This window comes from Canis aureus, chromosome 11 (genome assembly GCF_053574225.1).
Source record: "Canis aureus isolate CA01 chromosome 11, VMU_Caureus_v.1.0, whole genome shotgun sequence".
Lineage (NCBI taxonomy): Eukaryota > Metazoa > Chordata > Mammalia > Carnivora > Canidae > Canis > Canis aureus.
The window spans coordinates 4,104,073-4,131,439 of record NC_135621.1 but is presented as its reverse complement, the minus strand read 5'-3'; the positions used below and the strand labels follow the sequence as shown (position 1 = coordinate 4,131,439).

The 27,367-nt window shown below is 54.1% G+C and overlaps 3 long non-coding RNA genes across 5 annotated transcripts; 1 reads left to right on the top strand and 2 right to left on the bottom strand.

Moving 5' to 3' along the window:
• Positions 1 to 412: 412 nt before the first annotated feature.
• On the bottom strand, positions 413 to 2,740 carry LOC144323294 (uncharacterized). 2 transcript variants are annotated; one of them, XR_013388699.1, is made up of 2 exons: positions 2,397 to 2,740; positions 413 to 899 (listed from the first exon to the last, which is right to left on the bottom strand). It is a non-coding gene; the product is annotated as an uncharacterized LOC144323294 (long non-coding RNA). The 2 variants fall into 2 exon arrangements; XR_013388698.1 differs by lacking the exon at positions 2,397 to 2,740 and adding an exon at positions 1,261 to 1,627.
• Positions 2,741 to 3,634: 894 nt separating this feature from the next.
• On the bottom strand, positions 3,635 to 4,706 carry LOC144323292 (uncharacterized). 2 transcript variants are annotated; one of them, XR_013388696.1, is made up of 3 exons: positions 4,364 to 4,706; positions 4,168 to 4,255; positions 3,635 to 3,921 (listed from the first exon to the last, which is right to left on the bottom strand). It is a non-coding gene; the product is annotated as an uncharacterized LOC144323292 (long non-coding RNA). The 2 variants fall into 2 exon arrangements; XR_013388695.1 differs by lacking the exon at positions 4,364 to 4,706 and having other exon boundaries at positions 4,168 to 4,352.
• A 6,630-nt stretch (positions 4,707 to 11,336) lies between these two features.
• LOC144323293 (uncharacterized) lies at positions 11,337 to 26,009 on the top strand. Its single transcript, XR_013388697.1, has 3 exons — positions 11,337 to 12,054; positions 22,919 to 23,927; positions 25,084 to 26,009. It is a non-coding gene; the product is annotated as an uncharacterized LOC144323293 (long non-coding RNA).
• The last annotated feature ends 1,358 nt before the right edge of the window (positions 26,010 to 27,367 follow it).

Sequence of the window (27,367 nt, the reverse complement as noted above, 5' to 3'; positions counted from 1 at the left end):
TCACAAGAAACCATTAACTTCAGTCATCTCAGGGGAATAAGAATGGAGAATGAGAGGGAACTTCTACATTTTATACCCTTCAGAATGATTTGCATCTCTATTTCTACCACTAGTGTGTATTACCTCTATAAATAGGTAAATTGGTGGAAAAAATTTAAAAAATAGAATTAGGATGCTGGTTTACCGAGATTTTCTTTTCTTTTTTTTTTTTTTTTTTTTTTTTAAGATTTTCTCTATTTATTCATGAGAGATACAGAAAGAGAGAGACAGAGAGAGAAGCAGGCTCCATGCAGGGAGCCCAACTCGGGACCGATCCCAGGACCACGCTGTGGGCCGAAGGCAGGCGCCAAACCGCTGAGCCACCCAGGGATCCCCCCCGAGATTTTATTTTCACAGCAAAAGTCATATGAAATTATTTTAATCCTTTTTAATGCTTATCTTTTGGGGAATTTGACAACACTCAAATGAATCCTAATGGTGGCTTCCTTGTACAGGACAATTAATGCTGCAGTTAGAGAAAATTATTTGTGGTTCTTTCACAGCTTTCTGTAACTATCTGCAGAGCATGTCACCTTCTTTGCTTTATCTCAAATCAACATTCTAAAAATCATAGTTTTTTTTTTTCAACATCAAAAAGCTTGTTTTTCAAGAAACACATTCAAAAAGGAAGCACATTGGCTGAGCAGGCCAGCACACCCCAGCCAAGGTAGTTCCTGAGCCTTGGAGACACTGTCCCGGCCTTGGAGTGGCGCTGGTCCCACTCAGCTGGTCCACAAGCACGGCCGCTGACGCCCGGGCACAGCCGCCCTGCTGGCATCACCACCAGAGATGAGCTCCGCCCGGGGTCCACAGAGCCTTCTTGGGCTCCAGCCTAGCCTCTGAAGTCAGGAAGTCTGTGGCTGAAAAGGAAGAGAAAAAAGCTGAGCGTAGAGAAAGAATTCTCTGAGTGCTTCTGGGTTGTCCCAGAAGCAAAGTGCCACTTCCCAAGCTGCCCTGGGGGCCAGGAGTGGGAGCCAAGCCAGGCAATGGAGCCTCAGAACCTCCCCAGTCCACTGAAACCAGGACTCTGTGTTTTGTGTCTATTTTATTTGACTGCCAGGTAAAATCTATTTCCAAAAATAAGAAGCTAAAAAGAAAAGTTTGGAAATATTTGACCTAGACGGTACTGGTGGCCAGGTGGTTCTCCCACATAACAAAACTTTTTACAACCATTCTTCTATTTTTATCAGCTATAGGGGTGGGGAAGGGCCTCATAAATACCTGCCCTCCGGAACCTTCCAGGCTGCTGGAAAGATCAAGTGAGGTAATAGCCATCTTCAGCTAAGAGGCCCTTAGAAAACAAATTTATTATTTCCTTCCTCTATTAATGGAGGGTATATCCGGTTCAAATAATTAGTCATGCAAGCAAGACCTGCAGGTTTCTTTTAGGAGGAAAAGGAGAAGCAGCAGCAGCGGCAGAACAAGGAGAAGAACGTGGTGGTGGTGGTGGGGGGGGGGCTGAAGGGGGGTAAGAAGAAGAAAAACAACAGCAACGACAGCCCAGTCGTCATTTTTGAAGAGCAAATGACTCTGCTCAGGTGCCTGCCACCTAAGGAAATGAGGGAGGCGGCGAGGAGGGAAGGAGGGGACGCACCTGCCGGGCCAAGCACCGCGGCCCCGCGCTCCCCGCGCTTCCCTCCGGGAGAACCCGGCGCAGGCGGCGGCGTCCGCGGTCACGGACCTGCCCGCAGGCCCACCTGCTCCCGAACCGGCCCCGAAGAGGGGCCTCGCCCACCCCCCCCCGGCACCCCGTCCCCCTCGCCCTGCCCCCGGCCCGAGGGCCAGCCCTTTTGGCCACTTCTCTCCCCCGAATACACAGCCACGGCTTTATCCGCCCCTTCTAAGGGCCTCCTCCCCTCACTTTCCGTTTCTACTTTTTCTCCGAGCCTCGGCCGCGGCCCGCGGAGGCCTCCCGCTGGCTCGGTGGGTGCTGCGGCTCCGCGGGGGCCGCCCCGTGCCCCCCCCCGGGCCCGGCCCAGCCCCGCCCCTCCCGCCCGCCCCCCGCGCGGTCCCCGCCCGCCCGCTCCCCACCCCCCGTGCCCGCGGCTGACCCCTCGGGCCGCTCCCCGCCCTGCCCCGGTGCCCAGGTCGTCGCTTGGCGGCACGACAGCCCGGCGCCCCCGTGCCCGCCGCCCGTCTGCTCCCCGCCGCCCTGTCCCACCCCCAGCCCGCAGGACTCGTCACCCGCGCCGGCCGCCGGGCAGTAAGGGGGTGCCGCCCGGAACCCGCCGGGAGACGGACCAGGCCCCTCGCCCTCCCCGGGTCCCCACCCGTCGCCCCGCCGTGTAAGCCCCTGAAGGCGAGGCCAGCAGGTCGCGGCGTCTCCCGCCGGGCGGGAGGCCGTGGGCGCTGCACACCTGTGCACACCTGCTGTCTCCCACACCTTGACCTCGAGCCGCCGGGCTGACCACGGGGAGGCAGGAGCCTCGGGGCCGCGAGGGGGCCGCTGCCCCGGGAGGAGCGGGGGGGGGGGGGTCGGCCCGCCGGCTCGGGGCTGATCGGACGGCCGGGCCCTTCCCGGTTTCCCGCCACCGCGACACATCCCGGGGTCGCTGCGGGGAGGGGCCCCTAAGCCGCGAGCCCGCCCCCTCGAGGGCGAAGCACCCCGGCGCAGCTCGGCCCGCCCCGGGACAGAGAGAAGACGCTGCACCTTTAAGTCTGCGGCCGGGAGAAAAACAAGCTGTGATTTATATAAGCGGGAAAATCATGTGATTTGCGGGAACGCCGCCTCCTCCCCGGCCCCCTCCCCGCGTCGCTCCAGCCCCTCCCCAGGGGCCCGGCCGCGGGGCTCCCGACCGCCTCGGTCCCGGCGCCCGCGGCCCCTCCCCCGCGCCCCCCTCCACCTCCCCCCCTCCAAAGTGTGCAGGGAGAACCTGAGGCCTCCCCCCAACCGGGAGCGGGAGCCCACGGCGGGCCTTGCGTCCCCGTCCCCGGAACACCCGAGCGGGAGCAGGGGGCCGGGGGCGGAGGGCGATTTGAGACATAATTTGTTGGGGAAGCAGGATGGGAATCAGCCGTGTCTGAGAGCCGCCAGGGTAGCCCCGGGGACCTAGCTTGGGGGACCCCACGTGGCCTCTTCAGGGCCAAGGAAAGGAACCACAAGACTCAGGCACAGATCCTTGAGATACAAGGGGCCCGGGCCCACGCCCACGCGGGGTAACCCCTACAGCTTCTGAAGGAGAGGAAACATCCAGGCCGCCTCGTGGGGGAGGGCACGGCAGCCATCCCGGCTCCCGAAGGCCACACAAGCCCCCAGGAGGTGCTTACGGTGGGCCGGGAGTAAGCTCACCTCCAAAACCAAGCCCGGGAGAAGGGGGGGCCTTCTGGGGGAAAGAGCCGAGGTCCCCCTCAGTGCAGCCCCCGTTTCCATAACCAGGAAGACGGCTCTGAAACCCTGTCCGAGATGTGGTTTAAATTCCATTTTAGGGATCCCTGGGTGGCGCAGAGGTTTGGCGCCTGCCTTTGGCCCGGGGGACCCGGGATGGAATCCCACGTCGGGCTCCCGGTGCATGGAGCCTGCTTCTCCCTCTGCTTATGTCTCTGCCTCTCTCTCTCTCCCTCTCTCTGTATGACTATCATAAATAAATAAAAAAAATAATAAATTCCATTTTATTTTCCTCGTCGGTCATCGGCTGAGCTGGGGCATGAGTGTCGTGGTCGTGCTGTCACGCGGAGGAAAACCACAGCGCAGCTGAGGCTGCCTCCTCTCGCTGCCACCCAGGCCACGGCCACCTGGGCTGGGCATCCCAGAGCCAGGCCCGAGAGAGCACCCTGGCCCTCCTCCCGTCTCCCTTCCTCCCCAGATGGAGGGTCTTTATGCCGAGGCAGCTTCCAGAACAGTGCCTCAGTGCCTCGGTCACAGCAGCAGCAAGAAGGTCCTTCCTGAAGGAGAAAGCACAAGGGAGGCAAACATCCTTGTTAGTCTTCCAATCCCGAAGAAGAAAAATATAAGGTAACTTGAGGATTCAAGAGAAGAGGCTGCAGGAGTTCAGTTATTCAGTGAGCGCCTTGGGCCTGGGGGGGTTGCTGGCCGAGGGAGACCCTGTGGGGACAGGACACACCCCAGCCCCCCCCCCAAGGCCTTCCTCTCCTCCCCCAGCATCAGTGTGGCCCTTCCCCTGCCCTCACCCAGCTCAGGGTGCCCCCACGTCCAGCTGCGTGTGCCTCCCGAGTCGCCAAGAGCCGCTGCTGTCAGGAGGCGCTGACTCTCTGGTGACTGGGTGGTGGGGATGAGAAGGAACCAAAGGCCCGTCCAAGAAAATGAGATCAAAGTTGGCAGCCCCCCGGGCCGCTCCCAAAATTTAGAATTTAGTTCAGGCCCCACCTCACTCAGTGCCACTTGCTTTCTCTGTCTCCCTTCGCCCTTTTTCTGCTCGGGGCCGGCTGCCGCCCTCTCGATAGGCCCTTCCCGAAGCTTCCAGAGCCCGGGGCCTGCGCATTCTCGGAGCCTCCCTGGCCAGCCCAGGTGGCTTCTTCCTGAGGCAGCCTCTCGGCTCCTGCAGGGGCCTGAGCCCTCCGCCCGTGCAGATGCCCACTGGGGACTCTGGGCCAGGAGGCTCCCGGTTCATCCCCAACCACAGGCCTGAGGACCTCGACCTCCCGACGCCCCCAGACCCCAGCAGCCCCTGCCCTAGTACGGTCCCTTCCTGAGTTGTGCTGTTCCTGGCTTCCCCTCGGCCACGCACAAGCACGGCCTGATAACGTGCGAGGGGAAACCTGGCAACAAGCCTGCAGTGCACGAACATGTCAGATGAACAAACAGAAATTATGGCTCCAAACCGAAAACCCCCTGGAAGCCACAAACCCTGTTACTTTCAGAGAAGCCAGATCAGACCTCTGGGTTTTCTTAAAAAGGCCCTGAGGAGTGCCACGGGGAAGGGGGGAATCAGCTCCTCTGGACACTCTTTCAGGAAACAGGGCCTCAGAAGAGAAAAGGCATCCCAGCCCCTGCCAAATTCCATTCTGTTTCAGATTAGCCTTCCAGTAAAATGGGGGGGCTTCTGGGGGGGGGCTATACTAGCTGATGTCTGAGATCCTCCAGCACCGAAGCTCTGGGGCTCTAGTTCCCCCAAACAACCTTTCCGAACACTCCCCGCTCTCCTGGGTAGAAAATGCATTTGTACTCCCAGGCCTCGGTCCGCAGCTGAAGCTCAGAATTAGGCTTTCACTGCAGCTTTTTCAGGCCCGTTTCCTCTTACTCCTTTCCCTGAAAGGGCCCCTAGTCTTTCCCAAGCTGCCAGAGAAGGGAACACACAGCTCCCCCAGAGCAGAGGGGCCCGCCAGAGGGAAAGCTGGCCAGGCCCCAGCACAGACCCGCCTGGGACTCTGTAGGGACATTCCTCCCTCCCAATGGGCAGGGAGCTTCTGGAACTTCTAAAGAGCGTATCCTCTGGCCAGCCCAGGCCCCGTGGCAGCCTGCACCCTAGTTTACAAGCTTTTAGTGGCTTGTAACACATTTGGCAAACGTTCCTCAAATGGGAGGCAAGCCAGGCCCGTTTCCCCGGGACCCACTGATGAAGGGTTACTGGGCAGGGACAGAAATGAGGTCCAGCCAGACCAGCCCTGAGCCTCAGCTCCCTGGGCCAAGACTGGAGAGGACCAGAGGGAAGTGTCCTCGGTCGGCCCCACCGCCACCGCGCGGGCTGGTCCCGGGCTCTCGGGGCGCATCACTAGTTCCAGGCAGGGCTCCACCCCAGCCCACACTCGGCCCAGGACCCAGCAGGCGAACTCCGGGCTTCCCGGCAGCATGAGGCTCCCTTTCCATGCCTGGCTTCTCTGGGGCCTGTGGGTGGGAGCAACCGGCCCTCCCGCTGGGCTTCTCTGGCTGGGAGGCCTGAGAAGCCTCCATCTCCATTGGAGCCGGAGCCGATGCTAGCCCCTGATCTCTGCTGTCAGACGGTTTTGAAAGAAAATGGTGTTTTGAAAGCTCAAGACGTGTTCTGGGCTTGGCTTCGGTTCTAGTTCCATCACCATCTCTCAAAAAGTGGTACCCTTCCCCATGAGTACAGAAACCCCGGAGGCAGTGAGTTGAGCTGAGGGGACCCCAGAGAATTACCTGGGGTAATTCCCAAATTACCCGGCTGGGCCCCGGCTAGATCTTGCCACCAGGTCCCCCAAGAAGATGAGATCCACAACCATGCCTTCCTTCGGGCTGTCTACCTGGACTGCCTGCCACCTAATATTCAAGAAAATGACTTGGGCCCCACCCCACTAATAGTAGGGACCCCATCATTGTGTCCCCTCAACCTCGCAGTCCTACTCCGGCCGCTACCACCGTCTCTGTGCCCGGGATTCACAGAGGGCTTGTGCTTCCTCTGGGGACCTCTGGCTCGGATTCCCTGCTTTCCTTCCTTCATCTGCATCTCACCTCCTGCAGCCACTGTCCCTCCCTCCCTCAGGCACCGCCCCCTTGCTCCCTTCCTGACTCCCCCAGCTGCCCCTGGACCCCCAGAAGGCTTATGGTCGCAGAAGCAGACACTCAAAGTTTGGGGTATTGGAGGGGGACCACAGTAAGCACATTGGAATCCACGAGGAGACCTTCCTGTTCTGCAACTTCATCAACCTTTCCCCTGCCCCGAAATATTCCTCACTCTGTCCTAAGTCCCAACTACGCCGTCTCCTCCAGCCTCTCTCTTCTCCTCCAGACCCTTCTATCCACCTCCAAGTCCCCGTGGGTGTCTCCTGCAGAACCATTTGTCTTGCCTTCAACCTGGCCAGAGGGCCACCCTCCTCTCACTGGAGTGGCTTCCCCATCAGGGCCCATCAGAGCGTCAGCCTCAAAAAAGAGGCAGGCACCTCCTCCAGAAGGGAGCTACCCCTCCCCTGGGACGGTAAAGCGCAGCACTCTGTTTTCCATGTGACACTTTCTTCCCATCCACCCGCCACCACCGCCCCCTTACATCTGGTACCCCTGACAGTCAAGAAATCCACCCCGAAGCACTCTGGTTCTGTCTCTCCCTGTGGTGTTCTCTGGTTTTTGTTCCCCTACTCTTCTGTGGGCATGGAGCGCTGCTAACCTGCACCTCTGTCGTAGCTGAAAGGGACCGTCCCTTGACCAATAAGACAGCGTAAGGTGGAGAGCAAAGGGCAAATACCGCATGATTCCCACTTACATGATGCACCTCGAGTGGTCAAGCTCCCAGAGATAGAAAGGAGAATAACGGTTGCCAGGGGTTGGGGGAGGAGGGTGGAGGATGGGAGTTATGGCTTTAGTGGGTGTGGAGTTGCAGTTTGGGAAGATGAAAAAGTCTTTGAAGACGGGGAGTGATGATGGCTGTGCAACAGTGTGCACGTCCTTTTTTCTTTTCTTTCTTTCTTTCTTTTTTTTTTTTTTTAATTCATGAGAGAAACAGAGAGAGAGAGGCAGAGACACAGGCAGAGGGAGAAGCAGGCTCCATGCAGGGATCCCGACGTGGGACTCGATCCTAGAACCCTGGGATCAGGTCCTGAGCCAAAGGCAGACGCTCAACCGCTCAGCCACCCAGGTGTCCCAAGTGTGCATGTCCTTAATGCCACACGCAGAGCTTACACACGGCGGGAAACTCTCGGTTATGTACATTTTACCACAATAAAGAAGTAGGGTCAGCAACATTCACTCTGACCCCATAAGAGATCTGCAGCTAAATGAACAACTGGGAGGCTTTTCCTCTGCTGCCTTGGGTCACAGCTGCTCTGGGGACACCTGTCGCAGAGCTCCAGAGCTAAGGGGGGGCGCTGACCCGCTCCCAGACTCGGCGCTCACCCCTGCTGCCGCTGCCTGTCTTGCTGTACGCATGCGCTCCCTCCTCAAATTGGGGAAAACAGAAGAACCACAAGGGGGTCACCATTGGAACCGGAGCCCTTGGTTCCAGACCCAGTTCGGTCGTTCACTAGCTGTGCCCTCTTGAGCGAGTTCTTGAATCTATCCCAGGATCTTTATAAAGAAAATGGAGAAGAGCATTGAGTGAGAGGCCTTGAGTGAGATAGGGGATGCGAGCACACTTCCAGAAGGGTGTGCAGGCTGGTCTCATCCTCTCTCATTTCACTTCGTCAGACTAAAAACATCTCCAACATAAGAAGGAAGTTGCTACCTAAAAGTTAGGAGGTACACAAATAAACCTAAAGTAATACTTCGAGCTCCAGTCAACGTCCCCAAATCATCGTCCTCATCCTACGTGCAGTGAAGCAAATCCCTCATAGGCCTCTCCACCACCAAACCCCCCCTTGGTTGAGAAATTTATTTGCTCCGTGATCAGCTTTAATTCAGAGCCAGCCTCCAGCGTTGCCCACGCCTGGGTAAAGCATGAAGGGGGTTCCAAGGAGGAGCCCAGCTGGGTGGGGAGCATGAGAGAAGCCGGGGGGAAAGGCGTGGCCCGTGAGCACCCCTTCAAAAACGGCACCGTCTAAGAATATTCAGAGCACCCTAATACCTTGGCGTGGCTGTCGGAAGACTAACGGAAGGGGGCCGGGCAAGGAGCCGGCTACAGACCACAGACCCCATAAGAGACCTTACTTTTTTGAGTAATCTCTACACCCCACATGGGGCTCGAACCCACGACCCCGAGATCAAGAGTCGCAAGCTCCACCGACTGAGCCCGCCGGGACCCCCCAGCGCTTCTTTCTAATGGAAGTGTCTCTCTCCCCCAGGTCTCCAGGTCCCCAGGCCCAGGCAAGTCCACCCCCGCCGCGCCCCCCTTGCTGCTCCTCTCGGCCTCCCCTTCCCTTTGCGGGGAGACTCAGCACCCTCCCCTCCTCCACAGAACGTTGCGCAGGGGGGCCCGGGACGCCGGCCCACGCCTGGCTGCCTCACCCCCTCTGCAGGGACCGGCTCAGCCCAGATGGAAGTCATCTGGTGACGGCCTCACACTGAGTTCACCAAGGATTACGTCATGCTCGTCCACACCCGCTCCCACGGGCCTCCCCGCGCCCCTCCCTCCCACCCACCGAGCATGGAAGCACGGGGGGGCGGGGGGGCGACCAGAGCCCAGGGCCCCGACCTCGGCCAGCGCAGGGGGTCAGGGGGCCGGGCCAGGGGCGCCCTCCAACGCCCGGTCCTTGCACCGCCCCGCAGAGGCACCTGGCCGTCGCGGCGCCACTAGGAGCTCCAGAAGGTTCTCTCCGGGCCTCCCCTTGTCTTAGCGCCCAGGCCGAGCAGCCAGGGGACGCCCACCCAGGGGCACCCAGCGGGTAAAGGAGGCTGCAGATAGGGCCTCGTCTCCACTGCCCTCCCCTCCCCCAGAGCCCGCTGCTCCCCTCTAAGGCACCTGACCACGCGCGCCCGCGCCCCGGGGCAGCAGGGGGGGCAGCTCTCTGGAAGCGGAGGGAACCCGGGAACCCTCCCCGCTCCTCAGGGGCCACAGACTGGCTCCTCGCAAGAAAGCCTGACACTAACACAACCCGGGGGGTCTGAGGGGCAGGTGGGGGGGCGGCCCGGCGCAGCCCGAGGTGTCTGAGGGGCAGGGGGGGGGGGGCGGGCCCGGCGCAGCCCGAGGTGTCTGAGGGGCAGGTGGGGGGGGGCGGCCCGGCGCAGCCCGAGGTGTCTGAGGGGCAGGTGGGGGGGGGCGGCCCGGCGCAGCCCGAGGTGTCTGAGGAGCAGGTGGGGGGGGGGGCGGCCCGGCGCAGCCCGAGGTGTCTGAGGGGCAGGTGGGGGGGGGCGGCCCGGCGCAGCCCGAGGTGTCTGAGGGGCAGGTGGGGGGGGGGGGGGCGGGCCCGGCGCAGCCCGAGGTGTCTGAGGGGCAGGTGGGGGGGGGGCGGGCCCGGCGCAGCCCGAGGTGTCTGAGGGGCAGGTGGGGGGGGGCGGCCCGGCGCAGCCCGAGGTGTCTGAGGGGCAGGTGGGGGGGGGGGGCGGGCCCGGCGCAGCCCGAGGTGTCTGAGGGGCAGGTGGGGGGGGGGCGGGCCCGGCGCAGCCCGAGGTGTCTGAGGGGCAGGTGGGGGGGGGGCGGCCCGGCGCAGCCCGAGGTGTCTGAGGGGCAGGTGGGGGGGGGGGCGGGCCCGGCGCAGCCCGAGGTGTCTGAGGGGCAGGTGGGGGGGGGGCGGCCCGGCGCAGCCCGAGGTGTCTGAGGGGCAGGTGGGGGGCGGCCCGGCGCAGCCGGAGGTGTCTGAGGGGCAGGGGGGGGGGGGCGGGCCCGGCGCAGCCCCGGGGTCTGAGGAGCAGGTGTGCGTGAGGGGAGCAGGCCCACGCCCCGGCCTCCCCCAGGGCCTCGGGGGCCCCGCCGCCGGGCCTCGCGCCTTTGCCCCCACAGGCTGCCCGCGACCCTGCCGGCCACCCTGGGCGCCCCACGCGCACGGGCGCCCCGCGGAGCCCAGGCCGCGCCAGCGCGGAGACGGCCCAGGACGTGCCGGAACAAAGGCCGCGGACGTGGGGCGCCGGCGGGGCTGAGGCCTAATTACGGCGGAGCCGCTCCCGCCGCACCTGGGGCGCAGTAAACAGCGCGGCCCCCGCGAGCCGGGGGGAGTCGAGAGACAGGGAGGCGACAAACCACAATTTGAATCATTTGGAGAGAAGCTATAAATATAATAATGAGTCATTTGTAAAATAGAACTTCATCCAAAAGCCTGGAAAAAAAAAAAAAAAGCCGGGAAAGAAGTTCTTTGCTATTTCAGGCTAAATTGTCGGGGGGCGCTGCCCTCGCCGCCCGCCCCCCGGGCCTCGGGGCTCCGCGGTAGGAGCGCGGCCGCCCCAGCCCCTCCCGCCCGGGGGGGGGGGGCGAGGGGCCGAGCACCTGTGGGCGCAGGGAGGCCTGGGCTTCCGGACGCTCCCCGCGGCCCGCGCTCCGAGCTCGGCCTGGGGGGGCGCTGTCCTGCTGGGCCGGGGTGGGGGAGCGGGGCGCGGGGCAGGCGTGCGGGGCAGGGGCCTCGGGGCCGGGAGCTAGCCGCTCGGTGCCCTCTCGGGCTGTCACCTGTCTCCTAGTTGGGTTTAACAAGCCTACCTTCCTCAAAGGGAGGCCGAGGAGCTGAAATGAATAGGTAAACCCTCAGTCATGGTAGCTCAGAAGGTTCTTGTTTCGGGGCGCCTGGGGGCCTCAGGCGTTGGGCATCTGCCTGCCCCTCAGGGCGTGACCCCGGGGTCCCGGGATCGAGTCCCGCGTCGGGCTCCCTGCAGGGAGCCTGCTTCTCCCTCCGCCTGTGTCTCTGCCTCTCTCTCTGTGTCTCTCATTCTCTCATGAATAAACAAAATCTTAAAAAAAAAAAAAAAAAAAAAAAAAAAAGGGCACCCGGGTGGCTCAGCGGTTTAGCGCGGCCTTTGGCCCAGGGCCTGGTCCTGGAGACCCGGGATCGAGTCCCACGGCCGGCTCCCTGCATGGAGCCTGCTTCTCCCTCTGCCTGGGTCTCTCTCTTTCTATGTCTCTCATGAAGAAATAAAATCTTAAAAAACAACAACAACAAAAAAAAGTTCTTGTTTCCCACTGAGCACTTGGTGCAACAGTGGAGCGAGCACAGGCCAGAGGCACCAAGACGTTCCTGGTCCAGCCCCGAGTGATGGTGGATAAGCCAAGGTCAGGTCCCCCCGCTTGTCCTGCAGTCGTTTCATCACGACAACTTGCTTGGTGACCTGAGCACTCCTTCATCTCTGCGGCCAGAGCATCCCCTTTATCCCTCCGTTCTCTCTGGAAGCTCTGGAAGCTCTGCCTCGGCCTCAACTGCAGATGGGGTGGAGGGAGGAGGGTAGCGCCCGGCCTGATCAGAGCCGGAAGCCCAGGGGCACTCAAGCCCTGGGCGCACACCAAGCTCTATGCCCACCTCCCCTGCTCTCTTCCCTCTTCTCGCTAGGTCTCCCCCTCTTGGTCTTCCACCCCCAGACACAGCTGGGAGGTGATGATGAGGTTAGGGTGGAGGCTCGAAGCCTCTGTCTCACCCACGCTGCTGGCTCCTGGTCCCTTGCTGGTGACAGTGGCCTTGACAACCCTGGGCTTCTTCCTCCCACGGCAGCCTGATACCCAGGGAGGCCAGAGAGGTCGACAGGAATAGTCTCCGTGTCATTATTCTGCCTTCTGCTGCCTCAGAAGCCAGAGCACCAGAGCCAGCCCTCGCCCGGAGGTAAGGGAGGACATTCCTGGTAGCAGGAAACTTCCAGACAACTCCTCTCTCACTAAGAGGGCATGCCTTTGCGCCTGCTGTCCCCACCCTCTGGAGTGAATTTCCTCCTCTCTTGGCCTGGGTAACTGTATTTTCTCTCCAATAATTGCTTCATATACCTGTCAGTGTTCATATTCTCCTGAATGCCTTGCCAAGTTTTCTGTTTTTAGTTAGAATTAGAGAATCTTAAAGAAGATTCTTCTTTCTCTCTTAACTCTCCTGAAGTCTGTGACTCCCCCTCCACAGAAATGTCAGTCTTTCTCATTCTTTCTCTCTCCTTACAAGTTTGCTTGTTTGTTTGCTTGTTCATTTGGGTTTTTTTTTTTTATTTCTTTTTCTTTTTTTAAAAGATTTTTAAAAAATAAAAAATAAAAGATTTTATTCCTTTATTCATTAGAGACACAGAGAGAGAGGTAGAGACACAGGCAGCAAGAGAATCAGGAAGCCTGATGTGGGACTTGATCCCAGGACTCCAGGATTATGCCCTGAACCAAAGGCAGAGGCTCAACCACTGAGCCACCCAGGCATCCACATTTGTTTGTTTTTAATGAAAAAAATCTGGTGGTTTATCCTACAGAATTTCCCAAATCTGGATTTTTTTTTTTTTTTTTTACTAAGACCAAGCAGTGTCACTTAAATGTTTTTCTGTCCCTTATCTATCCTGTAAATTGCTAGGTAGATCTAGAGGCCAGAATCAAGTTTGACTATTATGACCACTTTTTGTTTCTGCATTTTTGTCAAGGTTATTTCATACAGGTGTTGAAGTGTGTCTCTCTCGATGTGTGTGACATCTGGTTGTCTCCCTTTTTGCCATATTGTCAGCCGTTGTTCATGATTACCAAGATCCACTATACATTAGAGGTTTCAAAATTGTGATATTCTAGTTATCTTACTCCTCCTTCATTTATTATGGAGCACCTCATTTCTTAATTGCCTGGTTCAGACCCAGACTTCAATCTAGTATAATTTTCCTTCTACTTGCAGGATTTTGTCAACATTAAATGTAGTGCACGTCTGCTGGTTATGAATTCTTTCACATTTTGCTTGAAAATGTTTTCATTTCACTTTAATTTCTGAAAGATATTTTGGTTGGGTATAGAATTCTAGGGTGACATTTTTTTCTTTCAGTACTTTAAAGATGTTGCTCCATTGACTCCTGACTTTCATTATTTTTTTTAAATTTTTATTTATTTATTCATGAGAGACACAGAGAGAGAGAGGCAGAGGGAGAAGCAGGCTCCATGCAGGGAGCCCGATGTGGGACTCGATCCCAGGTCTCCAGGATCAGGCCCCGGGTGGAAGGCCACACTAAACCGCTGAGCCACCTGGGCTGCCCTGACTTTCATTATTTTTAAAAGAAGTCTGCTGTCATTTTTATCTTTGTTCCTTTATACATGGTGTCTTTTTCCCCCCCTCTGGCTGCTTGTAAGATATTCTATTCAGCACTGCTTTTAAGCCATCTGATTATGATGCACCTTTGTATAGTTTGGTTTCTTTTGCTAGGGGTTCATTGACTTTCTTGGATCCATGGGTTTACAGTTTTCATCAAATGTAGAATATATTTGGTCATTTAAAAATTTTATTTAAGTAATCTCTACACCCAATGTGGGGCTCAAACTCATGACCTTGAGATCAAGAGTCACACACTCTTCCAACTGAGCCAGCCAGGGTCCCTGGCCATTATTTTTTTAAATATATTTTTTTGCCCTCATTTTCCTGAGACTCCAATTACACATATGTTAGGCCCCACAAGTTTTCTCAGAGATCCCTGATATTCTATTTTTTTCTTTTTCCCCCTTTCTCCTTTATGGATAGTCTCTATAACTATGTCTTCACGTTTACTACTATTTTTTTCCTCAGTGTCTAATTCCATCCAAGGTATTTTTGCCCTTCATATTATATTTTTCATCTCTAAAAGTTTTGTTTTTTTTAATAAATTTATTTTTTCATCTCTAAAAGTTTGATTGGATCTTTTTTATACCTGCCATGCTTATACTTAACATAATTAATCTCTCATTCTTGAACATTATATGATTTTGTCTACTAATGTCCTTATTCTAACATCTATGTCATTTCTGCGTCTACTTCCATTGATTGATTTCTTTTCTTTGTTATAGGTCATGTTTTCCTGATTATTTGCATACCTGGTGATTTTAGACTGAATGGCAAACATTGCAAATTTTCCCTTGTTTGATGCTGGACATTTTTGTATTCCTATAAATACCCTTGAGCTTTGTTTTGGGGCACAGTTAAGTTACTTGAAAACAGTTTGATACTTTCAAGGCTTGCTTTTAAGTTTTGTTAGTTGTGACCAGCATATTCATTAGTCTAGAGCTAATTTTGCCCCACTATCAAGGTAATCCTCTTCTGAGTACTTTTTCTGATGTCTTGTGATGTATGAGGTTTGCCATTCTGATTAGTAGAAACACAAACTATTTTTTGCCTTGTGTGCATTCCAGAGATTATTTCCTCTGCTCCTTTTTCGTGGTTCCTTCCCCAGATTCAGGTGGTTTCCTCACTCACATGCTCTGACCAGTATTCAGCTAAGGACTCAAGGGAACCCTCTGCAGTTTTCTGAATATCTCTGTTTCTGTCTCTTCTTTTTTTTTTTTTTTTAAGATTTTATTTATTTATTCATGAGAGACACACAGAGAGAGGCAGAGACACAGGCAGAGGGAGAAGCAGGCTCCATGCAGGGAGCCCAATGCGAGACTCAATCCCAGGATCCCAGGACCACGCCTTGGGCCAAAGGCAGATGCTCAACCACTGAGCCACCCACGGATCCCTGTGTCTCTTTCTCTGTTTCTCTTTCTCTGTCCTCTCCTTCTTCCCCTTTTCATGTCTCACTCTTCTCTGGTATTCCACCCTGAAAATTCTAGTTGCTGCCTTGGCCTCCCTAGACTCCCTGGTCCATCTCCTCAACTCTGAGAGATTGCTGGGGTCTACCTGGCTTCCCCCTCTTTGTGTCACAGCCTGGGAACTCTCTCAAGAAAGAAGGTTGAAGCAATCATGGGGCTCACCCTGGTTGTTTTCCCTCTCTTGAGGATCATTGTCCTGTGCTGTCTGGCATGTCTGAAACAATTGTTTTACATATTTTGTACAACTTTTTCATTGCTTCAGGTGGTAGGGTAAATTCCATCCATTATTCCATCTTGGCAAGATACTGAAGATGGCCTGGTTAACTTCCACTTAAGTTTATATATTCAGGCCAGGATCCTACTCCCAGAAGATTTCCCTATACCCTACCATCATCTCCACCACTCTAACTTGTATGCCCTTCCTTAGTGAGCTTATAATACCCTACTTGTGGGTGTGATTATTGTCCATGAGTCTCTCTGCAGAACCACTATGTTCCTTTCTAGTCTGTGAGCTCATTTGGGGTAGGTTTGTGCCTACACATCTTTGTAGCCTCCCTGATGTTTGGCATACAGTAGGTGCTGAATTAACTATTTAGGAGACTGAATAAAGAGAAATCCGTGGTCACTTGGCAATCACCAGCCAGAACTAAACAACAATATGGCCATACCTATAACTGCTGTGTGTTGTTAGACTTGCTGTAAACAGTGGGCACTAACCCTGACAGCTGTCCTCCGGGCACTTCTCTTTTCCTGAGCTGAACTGGCAGTGTCCAGAACCCTCCCAAGAATGTGGTTTTAAATATCCTGACCTTGGCAATTCCAAGGCCTTTGATGATGTGTGGAGTTGAGACACATGAGTCACCCAATGTGCCAGAAAAGTATAATTGCTTCACCGAGGCTCTCAGAACACTCCCTGTCCTGAGGTGTGGTGGAAGGAAGAAAATAAACATGAGAAGCCCAGTAAACACTCTCTCCAACCTGTGACACATTCCTCACCCCTACGGATGTGTCCAGAACTCTCTGCTTCCTTAAGAGGCAGTGACAGAGGATCCCAGGCATATTCACTGCCAGCTCAGTGGGGCTATGGCTACCCCAGTAGGTGCAAAGCAGGATCAAGCAGAAACAAGGATCAGGAAGCAGGAATCCAGGCCAGATCCACAGTCTACACACTTCCCAAATCCATGCTGGCTCTGGAAACCCGTGCTTTTCAGATCTAGTAGACAAGGCTCTGTGACGCTCCCATGCTGTGCCTACATGGTGCTAGTGACCGTGAAGACAGAAGAAGTGCTGCTGTGAGTCCTTAAGGAATTTAATATTTCCCTAACTGCACTGTCTCCCAAAGTGGGATTCCCTCATCACCTGTCTGTGAATCATTGAGGACATTTGTTAAAAATGCTTATTCCTGAGCCCAATACCAGATAAAAGGAGTCATATTTGGGGGGGAATGAACCCCAAAATTGGATACTTCTGATAAAATGCTTATGTACATAAGAAGTGTCAGAATTGTGGCTTTCATGTTTTATGAATCACAGAACTATGTTTTATGAAACATAAAACTTCTATGGCCTTCATAGAAGAAGGTTGACTCCCTGTGTTTGGGGACCTGAGAGTCAGAAAGTCTCTAGACTTAAGAGTTTCTTATGGCACTATATGTCCCTTGGTAGGCTTCCAGTCTGTTTTGCCCGCGGTGTCTTCCATGAGCTAGTATATAAAACCAGAGATCTCGCCGAGACTAGTCTGGGTCTAGAGTCTGGTATGCAACAGGCCTTCCAGACGTTCAGCCTGACATTTAGTCTTAGACTATATCTTAGAACAACTGGGGAGAAACCTTAAATATGGTCCTTGCCTTTAGGCTATATCCCGCCTACATCTCTGGGGGGGGTGGCGGGGTTGATAGATCCCTGTGTCCTGGAGGTAGTAAAAAAACAGGAGGTCTTTAAGAAAGGGCTAGAGAGCAGAATTAATCCATATCCCAGTTTTATCTCATGCCATGTATTCCCCCCCTTTTCTGCTTATAGTAACATACCTCGGGGCAAAATTTTTGGGATTTTCCAGTCCTGCCAGTTTCCAGAATCTCAGCCACAGCCACAGTAGGTGTATGATCTGCATCCCAAGATATAATACGATACTGGATAACTAGCTGTAACAGATCACCAATGTCTCAGCCCAAGATACAGGGGTTCTTACTGCTTTTCATCTTGCCTCCTTGGTTAAATTAATTCCATTTTGGTGGGCGGGGGAGGAGGGAGTCCTGCCTCTTGAAATCCCTCCACACTCATGGTACTAATTTCTCTACTAGTTAGGTCTCTTAGGTCACAATAAACAAAAATCTAACTCAACTGGCTCAAGGAGTAAAGAGAATTTATTTGCTCACATTACTCTAAACTCCTGAGGAAGAGCTGCCCCTGAGCAAGGCTTGATCCAAGAGTTCACACAATGCCACCAAGGACTCGGTTCCCCCCTTTGCCACACAGCCTTTCATGATGGTTTTGTCACAGTGCGGTTTCATATAGTGGCCTTCCAGCAGCTCCAGGTTCTCCCACTGCAGTCGTAAAGTGGCGCCCACAATCCCAGACTCACATCTTCATACTAGTAACTGCTTTACAGGTTCTGAGACTCCTGTTCTCCCCTTCATTTGAAATGGGTCAAGTGCCCATCCCTGAGCCAGCCACTCTGACCAGTACACTGATTAGCTAGGGGGTGACTGGGGACAAGAGTCCATCCTCCCTGAATCCCTGGGCTGGGAATAAGTGAAATCCTCTAAGGGGAAGCCATGTACTGTGGCAGGCGTATGGAATGGCCACTGAGTAGACAACAAATAAATTTAGGAGCCACATGTAGAGGGAAACAGACACCTAAATGCTATTATCAAAATGAAGTTAGGACTATAACAGAAGTGAGGACAACATTAACCAGCGGAATAAAAGAAGGTGCACCGACGTCTGCCTGGAGAAATGTAGACAGGCTTTCTCAAAGGAGGAATAGCAGCTTTCCAGATACACAGGGAGGCAAAGGGTGAAAGAGGGCATCCCAGGCCAAGAAACAAAGCATAGATGAGGGTACGGAGGCTGAGAAAGTGAGGCACATTCAGGGCACTCCGAGTCCTGCTGGAGGGGTGGCTGGGATGGAGAGGAATGCCCGCCGATGGAGCCGGCCCGGTAGGCAAGTGCTAAGCCCCCGGCCACACCGTGGGTTCACAGAGTCACCAGGTAGGTGACAGGGAGCTTCTAAAGAGATTTGAACAGAGGAAGGACATGAGACTTTTGTTCTAGAACAAGGATCCTAGCCACAGAGTGCAGGACGTATTAGAGAGGTGCAAGGTCCCAGACCTGGTCCCACCCATCTCCCCCTCTCAGTGACTGGCATCGTCACTCTCCATCCGTGGGAGTCACTGGTGTTGTTCACCTAACAGGTGCAATTCCCCCACTGCCAGTCACACACCAGGACTGCATTCCCCTGCCCCCTTGAAATGAGGGGAGGCCATGGGACTTGTTTTGGCTAAAGAACACAGAGAGGGGACACCTGGGTGGCTCAGCGGTTTGGTGCCTGCCTTTGGCCTGGGCGTGATCCTGGAGACCCGGGATCGAGTCCCACATCGGAGCTTGCTTCTCTCTCTGCCTCTCTCTCTGCCTGTGTCTCTGCCTCTCTCTGTATCCCTCATTAATAAGTAAATAAAATCTTAAAAAACAAAAAGAAGAACACAGTTCATTGTAAGGGATTTGCCGCATCCCCTTTTGCTGCCTCAAGTGACCGTGGAAGCATGCACTGAGACACAGCCTCTGTCACACTCATTCTGGATGACTCATTCTCTCTTGCCAATCTGTGAGGGACACATGGCAAGAATGAGAAGTGAACCTTCGTCCTATTAAGCTACTGAGATTGGGGGCATGTTTGTTGCTTTGACATAACCTAACCCGTGCTAAGTGATGTGCCACCCATTTGCCGAGCCAGAAACCCGGCCACCATCACAGGCTCTTCCCGTGCTCTCACTTCCCACCTCCATGTCCTCTTGGATCTACCTCCGTGTATCTCTCCAACTCATCCAGTTCTCTCTATCTCCACTGCCACTGCCCTGGTCTCGTACATCATCCTCTTGCCTGGTCAACTGTCACTCTCCCCCAACTGCTCTCTTCCTCTAATCTTGTGCGATCCGTTTATTTTTTTTCCATATTTAAATCAAAGTGATTTTACTAAAATTCCAGTTCCGTCCCAACAGTCTCCTGCTTTAAGTCCTTCAGGTTTCCCATTTCCTTTAGGATAAAGTCAGTACTTGCTCAGAAGGCTTGCCAGATTCTGCATGATTTGGCCACTGTCTACCTCCAATCGCTCTCTCTTCTCTTGCTCCTTCACGCTTGAAATAAACCGACCTCCCTTCAGTGTCTTAAATTTGCTCTGATCTTCTTGAGCTTTCACACTGGCTTTTCCCTTGGTCTGAAACCTCTAGGTTTAGCCAATTCCTAGCCCGGCCTCAGGTTCCAGCTTAGTTGTCACTTGTTCCTGAAAGCTTTCCCTGAGCCTCTGGTTTTGAATTAGATCCTCTTCTGCAGACTCCTTTGTGCTTAGAGCGCCTTGAACTTTTCATAGGCCATCATTTGTCTGGTATCACTGATACCTACTAAGGGGTAAAGAGGTCATCATTCTGGTCCTCGAGCAATGACCATCTGTTCTAAGGGGGTGACAGCAGAGGCAAACCAGGAAGAGAGCAACTCGCTGGTTTCAGGACTGGGTGAGAAAGGGAGGCCAGTGTCACAGTGAGGAGTTCACATCATATCTAGGTGGCAGGAGCTGCAGCAGGTGTTAGGAGCTGCACACTACGTGTCCCGGGGCCCGCCTGTGGTTGGGCAGCAGACATGCACCCCCCCCCCCGCCCCCTCGGGCCCGCACATCTCTGCTCTCTGGCCTGCGAGCCAGCAGGGAGCCCACGTGAGGCCCGACCCCAGGACCCCTGGATCATGGCCTGAGCCACCCAGACGCCCTGGAGTTTGTCTTCAATGACAAGCCTCTTCTGCAACCCAGTTGCTCTCAAATGTGTGCAAAAGCCTAAGTCCGCATCACCTGCGGATTTGATTAAAGCATGCTCACCTTGCTGCACTGGCCCTGGCCGCTGCATTCTTCGGGCCTTATCTCATGCACACCCCGCCTTCGTTCTCATCCTCACACTAGTAAGTTGATGGCCCTTGCACTTGCATGGCCTAGGAGGACAGACGCGAGGCAGGCAGGCCTCATTTTCTAGCACTGCGCTTGACTGCACTTCACAGATACTGCTTTTTTTACACATTGAAGGTTTGTGGCAACCCCATATCGAGTGAGTCCGTTGGTGTCATTTTTCCACTTCATGTCTCTGGTCTCACATGTTGGTTTCTCATGCTAATCTGTGATCAGCGATCTTTGATGTCCTATTGTAATTGCTTGGGGGTGCCACAAGCTGCACCCATGTAAGATGGCAAGCTTAATGAATAAAAGGGGTGTGTGTTTTGACTGCTCCACTGATTGGCCCTTCCCCTGTCTCTCTCCCTCTCCCTCCAGCCTCCCCATTCCCTGAGACATAACAGTATTGAAATTAGACCAGTGAATAACCCTGCAATGGCCTCTAAAGTGTTCAAGTGAAAGGAAAAGCTGCACATCTCGCATTTTAAATAAAAAACTAGAAATGACTAAGCTTAGGGGCGCCTGGGTGGTTCAGTCAGTTAAGCAGTTGCCTTCAGCTCAGTCATGATCCCAGGGTCCTGGGATGGAGCGCCACACTGGGCTCCCTGCTCAGTGAGGATCTGCTCCTCCCTACCCCTCCTTCTCTTTCAAATAAATAAATAAATAAATAAATAAATAAATAAATAAATAAAAATAAAATCTTAAAAAAGAAAGGAAGAGGGGGAGAAATGACTAAGCTTAGTAAGGAAGTCATGCCAAAAGCTAAGACGGGCTGAAAGCTAGCCTCGTGCACCAAACATTTAGCTGAGTCGTGAACGCAAAGGAAAAGTCCCTGAAGGAAATTAAAAGCGATGCTCCAGTGAATATATGAATGGTAGGAAAATGAAACAGCCTCATCACTGATATGGAGAAAGTTTAGTGGTTCAGCTAGACGATCAAACCAGCCACAACATTCCCTTCATCCAAAGCATAATCTAGAGCAATTCTAGATTGTAAACCTCTTCAATTCCATGAAAGCTGAAGGAGGTGAGGGAGCTGCAGAAGAAAAGTTTGAAGCTAGCCGAGGTTGGTTCATGAGCTTTAAGGAAAGAGGCTGTCTCCGTAACATACAAGTACAAGGCAAAACAGCAAGTGATGACGTAGAAGCTGCAGCAAGTTTTCCAGAAGATCTGGCTAAGATCATGAAGGCAGCTACACTAAACAACAGATTTTCAATATACATCAAATAGCCTTTCTCAGATTATGCCATCTAGGACTTTCATAGCTAGTGAGAAGTCAGTGAGGAGCTTCAAAGCTTCAAAGGACAGACCGACCGTCCTGTCGGGGCTAATGCAGCTGGTGACTAAGTTGAAGCCAATGCTCACTGACCATTCTGAAAATCCTAGGGCCCTTATGAATTACGCCAACTCTACTCTGCCCATGCTCTGTAAAAGGAAAAACAAAGCCTGGATGACAGCACATCTGTTTACAACATGGTTTATTGACTATTTTAAGCCCACTGTTGAGACCTACTTCTCAGGAAAAAACAGATTCCTTTCAAAATATTACTGCTCATCGGCAGTGCACCTGGCCACCCAAGAGCTCTGATGGAGATGGCCAACAAGGCTGTTGGACAACATTGTTCCCATGCCTGCTAACACAAATCCATCCTGCAAATCAAGGAGTAATTACTTAAAGTCTTATTATTTAAAAAATACATTTTGAAAGGCTATCTAGCTCCCATAGATAGTGATTCCTCTGATGGACCTGGGCCAAGTAAATTGAAAACCTTCTGGGAGGATTAATCATTCTAGATTCCATTAAGAACATTCATGATTCATGAAAAGAGGTCAAAATATCAACACGAACAGGAGTTTGGAAGAAGTCGATTCAAACTCTCAAGGATGACTTCAAGGGTTAGGGTTCAAGACTTCGGTGGAGGAAGTCACTACAGATGTGGTGGAAATAGCAAGAGAACTAGAATAAGAAGAGGGACTGAATCATTGCAATCTCATGGCATAACTTCCCCGAATGAGTAGTTGCTTCTTATGGATGAGCAAAGAAAGTGGTTTCTTGAGATCAAATCAACTCCTGGTGAAGATGCTGTGAAGACTGTTGAATAACATAGCTGAAGAGACTTAGAATATCACGTAAGCTTAGTTGATCAAGCAGCAGCAGGGTTGAGAGGATTGACTCAGGTTTTGAAAGCAGTTCTACTGCGGGTAAAATGCTAGCGAGCAGCATCACATGCTACAGAGAAATCATTCATGAAAGGAAGAGTCAAATGACACAACAAACCTTATTACTGTCTCATTCTAAGAAATTACCATAGCCTGGGAAGGAAAGCAAAAAGACGTGGCCAGAGAGGCAGCTGCAGAGGTATCGGAGGGAGACCTGTCCTAGAAACCAGGACAGAAGAGGGCTCAGGAGCAGGAAGTAGGGGGGACACAGCAAAGAAGGAACTGGATGGAATGCACGCATTGGCTTCTGGTCACTGAGAAGTCACTGGTGACCCTCCAGTTTCAGTATAATTAGGGGTAACAGGCAACCAATGAAACTCATTAGATAAACGCCCTGCCACCCGCCATTTGGAGGGACAATCCTGACGTCCCTCACTGGGTCCTCAGCAGGATTGAGCCCCAGTAGAACAAGTTCAGAAGTAAACCCTTTACTGACTTGTCTTCCTCTCCTGTTTCATCCTCTCCACTCTGTCTCCCCTGCAACCCCGGGTCCGCTCCCACATAGACTATTAGCATTCGAGTCCTCTCTCAGGCTCTGATTTCAGGGAGATCCAAATTAGGACAGACTAGTTGCATTTCTCATCTCTTTCTGTTTTTCAGGGATGGAACGAGACTTCCCTGTACATCTCACCAGCTGGAGCCAGCCTGTGTGCCCGTGTGTAAACTAATCGTAACCACAAGGGAAGGGGATTATTATGACAGCCTTAGGCCAGTATTGATCCATTGCCTGGGGCTGGGCATACCATCCACTGAGAATGATTCCGGCTCCATCTCTAAACCATCACGGTTCTATGACTAATAAGTGTGGGGGCCCCGCACAAGAGTGGGGACATCTTAACCCCTGCACATAATCTGCCTAGACAAACCACAACTACGGACATTCAGTTCAGGCCTCCGCTCTGCAGGGCACCATGCTGAGTGCTGGGGACAAAAATGCAAAGACCATAAAACAGAATTCCTTACCCAAAGGGCTGTATCATCCCAACATGTTACCTACACGGGACGATAATGTAAAACTACAGAGAATTGCACAGTTGACTCCAAGTCAGAGAGGAAGCATTATTAGTCAGGATAGACCAGGTTATGCCAAAGAAACAAATAACCCCTCAGATTTATTTGCCCCACACTAGGTCGCCCTCACGGTGGACGGGAGGTTATATTCTGTGGCCTTGTGCTCAAGCCAGAACCCAGCTTGATGGAGCAGCTGATATCTGGATATTGCTGAGCCAGAGGGAAAGACAGATCCAAAGGGTTTTGAATTAGCAATTGAATTCTTGGCCCAGAAGTGAAATGTCTGACTTCCACTTCCACCTCATTGGCTAAAACTGGTCACATGGCCCCATCCAACCTCAGAAAGCCAGGAAGTGAGATCCTACCAGAAGATATGCCAGAAGGCAGGGAGGCAGAGATATCTGGTGAGCGGCGTAAAGACTTCCAGAAAGCATGAAGACGGATGACATTTGAACCGAGCTTTGAAAAACACTTTAGTCTTCAATAAACGAAGTTAGGGTCAAGGGAGAGGAGCTGCCGAATAGAGAGCCGCATCAAGGAAGTCAGGGAGGCCAGGGAGGGCCTGACCCGTGTGACCAGAGCCCGGCCTCATGCAGGGGTGAGCACGGGCCAGCACAGGAGCCGGGCAGGAGGGCTGAGTTTACGCCGTGAAGGGCTCTGAACAACAACAAGGATTTTAGACTCTGATAGATGATTGGCAATAGGGAGCTACCAGGAGGTTTTTAAGCAAGCAGATAACGCGATCTGATTTGTGTTTGAGGGCGATAACGTGGTGGCAGAGTGGCCAGGAGATTGGAAGGGAGAGACCGAAGTCTGGGAGGACAGGGAGGCCCTGGTAACAGGCGGTCCAGGTGGGGCTGGGGCCGAGGAAGAAACAGATGGGAAAAGCACTTTCCATCTACAAAGGATCATTGCCTTTTTTTTTTTTAATGAAAATATTCAAACATATACAAGAGGAGAGAAAACAGTTTAACAAACCCCCATGGACCACCACCCAGCTTTAATCGTTCTACCAAGGGACCAGTTTCGCTTCCTCGAGGCCCCCCTCCCACCGCTTGGTTCCCTGCGTTATTTTATTTTATTTTATTATATATATATGGAGAGAGAGAGAGAGAGAGAGAGAGAGACAGGCAGAGGGAGAAGCAGGCTCCAGACCGGGAGCCCGACACGGGACTCAATCCCGGGACTCCAGGATCAGGCTCTGGGCCAAAGGCAGGCGCCAAACCGCTGAGCCACCCAGGGATGCCTCCCCCCACCCCACCCCCGCATTATTTTAAAGCAAACCTCGATTGCCCTATCGCTTAATCTGTCATCTCTCCTGTATGGGTTCCAAGAGAGGAAGGCTTCTGAACCCCAACCACAATACCTATTGTCACACCTGAAAAATCAACAGCAATCACTTAAACGTGATCAAATATCCAGCCATTAGCACAATTTCCTTACTGGTCTCTTATTTTTCCCTCGGGTGGTTTGTGTGAATCTGGATCCCCATGGGGTCTACACAGCCCTTTCGGTCCTCTTTCTCCCTCCTGTCATTTACTCATGGAAGATTCTGGGTCATCTCTCCTCGGGAATTTCCCAAATTCTGGATTTTGCCAACGGTCTCCCCTGCTGCCACTTGACATGCTTGCCTTCCTCCTCCATTTCCGGCGAGCTGGTGGCTGGATCTGCAATGTCCCTCCTTTGAACAGAAGCAGAGGGAGGAGAAGAGGAGGGGCGGGGGGCCCATCACTGACCAACACTACCGTTTGCAGGGCCCCGTGCGGATTGTGCAGGAGCGTGATCTCCTTGAACCTTCACCACAGCTCTTTGAGGGGAGTGCTCATCGTCGCTGTTTGTCAGACGAGGAAACGGGGATGGAGGAGGTGAAGCAACCTGCTCAAGCTCACAAACCAGAAAAAGAAGGAGCTGGGTGGGAACCTAGCTCTCTCTGGCCCCAAAGCCCCTTCTCTTTCCACTGCTGTGGAGCTTCCAGAGAAGGGACTTGGCCTAGGAGCCGCAACGCCCGGAGGGAAGCCAAGCTATCCTGACTCCTGAGACTCCTTCGACGGTACCAACAGGCCTTGCCACTCCATGTGTGGGGGGCACCTCACGTCCAGCACAAGGACAGTAGATGATGCAGCATTGTCCCCATTTCACAGGCGGGGAAACAAAAGTCCAAAGAGAGTAGATGGCCCGCCCTGGGCGCTGCAGGTGGTGCACAGAGCCGAGATGCACCCCCGGTGCATGGGACAGCAGAGCCCAAGCCCTGCGGGCCCTCCTGGCTGAGGCCTGCAAGCCTCCTGGTGGCCCCGGTGGCATGGGGTTGGGGGCGAGATGGGAATGAGCCGGCTGGCCTTTCTGGCTGAGTCTAGAAAATGAGCTGTGGCTGCCGGGCCCGGGCGGATCTGCTTCTTCCTAGCACACCCCCCCCAAGCGAGAGGGGCACAGACGGGCCCCATCAATCTCGGCGGCAGGGACGCAGCGGGGCAGGAGCCCAGGAGGACGGCAAGCACGGGGGGACCCAGGGACGGCTCCCTGGGCCAGGCCGCCCTGCAGCAGCTCTTCCTCCCAGAGCCGCGTGGACAATCGCAGAGGAAAACCAGGACATTCCCCCCCACCAGGATATTTTGTATGCTTTGCACTTGCTGCTGTGTTTCCTTCATCTAAAAGCTCTAAAATTTCAAATAAAAAGGTACAATGAAAGCAGCAGCAGGATAAATAGCCCCAGTGATCTGAGCCGAAACCCTGGAAGCTTTATTCACATCTTTAGAAAAACTCTGAAGGCTCCTAGTAGCAGCTGCAGTACAAAGCCTCACACTTTAATTCTAAGGCTGCCAGAAATAGGTCTGTCAGGCCTGAAATATCACTGCATTTCATTACTCTTAACTGTGCATTACCATCTCTGCCTCATTACCAGTTGGGGGGACTCTCTGGGCCCGCTCCGGGGAGAGCTGGGCGCCTGGGAGCCCAGGGGAGGGGGAGAGGCCGGCCTGGGGCCGGACCGGGGCGCTGGCGGGGAGACCGTAAGGCCCACGAGCACCAGGCCTCGAGGGAGGCCCGCAGAAGCCAGGCTCCCGCCGCTGCCATGTCCCCAGCGGGCAGGCACTCGGGAGAGTGATGTCACCGGCCGGCGGAGAGGCCCGAAGAGACAGGGAGGAGGCCGGGCTGCTGGGGTGGCGGGGAGGACAGTCGCCGGGCAGAGACCGGGGCCTGCAGGGCGGCCTTGGTGCCCAGGGGCAGGTAGGAAGCAGGCCAAGGCAAATTAGGGCACCTGGGCCTGGGGGTCTGCAGCCTCAGGCCCAAAGCAGCCAGTGGAAAAGCCTGGAAGGACACGGGGCCGCAGGGCTGGAGGTCGGAAGGCTGGAGCGATCTGCACGTGTATAATAGAACCGACACCCGGGCAGCCCTGAATAATTCAGGAGGCGCTGTGATCTCCTTACGGTGCGTGTCCCGGGTACAAAGGCAAGGGCCGCCTGCGCCTGGCCGCTGAAAGGGCGTGACAGATGGGCCGCCGCTGGCCACCACCCCGTCACGCTTTGCACGGTGATTGGTTTTCAAAGGAGGACAGGGTTTGTGAATGGAGTCAGCTTGTTGCTTGCGGTCTTCAAGTGGGCGCTGCTGGGTCGCGTGGCCGCCCGGGCCCCCCTGTGAATGGGGCGACACCACTGGGTGGCGAACAAGCCAGAGGCGACTCCCCACCCCTCCCCCGTCACCGCCGAGGCTGAGTGAGGGGGCCGGAAGAGTGCCCCTCACCCTTCTCTCCGCTGACAGATTTAACCCCCATGCGTCCTCCTCCTGCAGCATCCAATTCGGCTGCATGAAGCAAACAACAACAACAACAGCAACACTTGACAGAGGATGGGGTTTATTTTCCCCTCACGTGAAGCAGCCTGAAGATCATCAGCACCGTAATCTGTAAGCTCCACCACCGTCAGAGACCCAGGCCTCTGCGTCCCGGGGCCCGGCCTCCCTGGCCCTCACCCGCCCCTCCTGGCCCCACATGGCGCTCCCGCCCCAACACCCTGTCCCCAAGACAGCCACCAGGACAGAAGAAGG